General features: G+C 39.1%; 1 protein-coding gene across 2 annotated transcripts in view; it reads left to right on the top strand.

Moving 5' to 3' along the window:
• Positions 1-1,364: 1,364 nt before the first annotated feature.
• The window catches only part of LOC110525252 (serine-rich coiled-coil domain-containing protein 1), a 124,788-nt gene continuing 123,969 nt past the window's right edge, over positions 1,365-2,183 (top strand). For both annotated transcript variants that reach the window (XM_036979389.2, XM_036979390.2), the window contains exon 1: positions 1,365-1,630. The gene's annotated coding sequence lies outside the window, so the exon portion shown is untranslated. The remainder of the gene's footprint in view (positions 1,631-2,183) is intronic.

Here is a 2,183-nt window from a genome sequence, read left to right as displayed (position 1 = left end):
CAATTGTGTGGTTAATTTTGTGTTCACTTTGAGTAAGGTTTTATAAACGGTATGTGTATCATCTGTCACCCTCCTGGGAAATTTGTTCTCCAGATATAGAGCATTCTGAGAAGTGCAAGGAAAATGTATGAAATGCACACATACTGACCTTTCTCTCACTCAGACCCTGATCCACCCATCCTCATTAGACAGCATGTGATGCTACTGCCTCTGCCGATAAAGTAAGCTTATCTACCCTTATACATATATACCCTTATAAGTTATACAGGTCATCTACACAATTACGTCAGAGGCAGGAATTCTGTAGGATTTATGAAATCCTGAAGGGGAAAGTTGACTTGGACTCATTCAGGAATCGGTTGTATCGTGCAGGAATTTTCAAAGATCAGGTAAAAAAAAAATATTCCTACAGGGTCAGCTAAAATTCTTGCAGGAGTCCTGTAGGGGCAGAACCTGCAGGATTTGTTACTCCTGCAGAACATGCTATTTCTACAGGAAAGTGACAATGAATACTGTGGGGATTTTCTTACAGGAGCAAATATCCTACATGATTCCTGCAGAAAAAAATGTAGGATATTTGTGACTGTATGAAATCTAAAGGTCCTGCAAGATTTTTCCTGTACAAATGTTCCTGTAGAAATCCAGCTTTTTTTTTTTTTTTTTTGTGTGCTATTGTGCAAATTGATCTGTTACATGTTTAACAGTGTTTTGACTAGTGTTGTAGTTGGAAACTAATTGGTACCAGAAGACTGCAGCAGCGGACCCATTTCCTCAGACAGGGGAGGACCGAAGGTTTTAACCCTTCATCTCTGTAAGGCTGGGTTGCCTTGGTGAGGGGGCCTTATGTTGAAAGACCCAAAACAGCCAATGACCCCAGGTTACATCACTGTCCTAGAGCGTTGTGAGATGTATTTAGCCAATCAATGAGGATTTAGATATTAATGGTAGCAACAAATCAATACAGAAAATAAATGATGCAATCATACTGTGTGTGTTATATAAAGATGCTTTTATCATTTGGTTTCCTGACTGGACTACAGGGTGACTGAAATACGTCACACCTGTAATTAAGATACTAATTAAGAAAAGATGGTATAAAATAGTGAACAAAAATTGATTATGGACACTAATTCCTCCATTTAAGTCACTGTTCAACTGTTTATTATTCTTGCATGTTGATATTTTCTCGAGCAAATTCACTATTACAAAGTAATGCTTTAAAAATGTTTTTTTTTTAACAATTATAGTTTTGTTACTGGCCATACTGTTGCTTGACAATAAGCTCAGCATTATCCATAACTCAATGGCATCCTCAGGTCAGCAATTGAATCGGAAGCACCACCAGCTTCATGAAGATGCGGCTCACTCTTCAGGGAAGGTGTGAGGTGTACGTCACCCACGCTCGTGGTCTGTGTAATACGGAAGAGAGGATGAGAGACATTCCACGTCATTGAGGTGCACTTGTGCGATAAATATATATATATTTAATAGTTTTGCTATTTCCGTAAGATTTGCATGCGTTTGCACACCATGGTTAAGTTAATATTGAATCATTAGAGATTTAATTATATTCAGACCAGCTTCGTCTTTCACTGAAAGGAGCGGCCTGGGCATTGGAATTCAGCTGAAGGTAAAACATTAGCTAGTTTAGCTTGTTAAGTTAGCCGCATCTTTTTCGCCGGTCTCGAGGGCTCACATGCACCTTGCTTGTCAACTAAAAACAGCTTGGTGATAACTAGATTTTAGTCGTCGTCTGCAACTTTGGTATCATGGCTGTATTTGGTTTGAATTACTTGCCTGGTCCATGGCTTTCCAGTTGAATGTGTCCTCACCAAGAATAACATTGATATTATGGTTGGGCACGTACAGCTTCAAAATTGTTGACGTTTGACAGATCGAGCTGCTATCCTGCGTGCAGAGATTGAAGCTAGCTAACGTTAGCTAGCGACAATAGGCGACATTTTAATAGCTGAAGTTAATCAATATTTACATCTAGTTAGGCATCAATATACCCATATTAACATTTGAATAGCAATCTAACAGCACCCAACGTTAGCTAGTTCGTTTCCGGCATTATATACACCAGTGCAACAACTGTCAAGTGTTTTCAACAGGGAATTAGCTAGCTAACTAGTTGTCATAGCTACTAACGTTACAGTACTGCTCCGTGTCCTTTATGGAAG

Source organism: Oncorhynchus mykiss, chromosome 6 (genome assembly GCF_057628025.1).
Source record: "Oncorhynchus mykiss isolate SJ-2025 chromosome 6, ASM5762802v1, whole genome shotgun sequence".
Lineage (NCBI taxonomy): Eukaryota > Metazoa > Chordata > Actinopteri > Salmoniformes > Salmonidae > Oncorhynchus > Oncorhynchus mykiss.
Note: the sequence above shows the minus strand (reverse complement) of the source record. Positions and strands in the feature narration are given on the sequence as shown.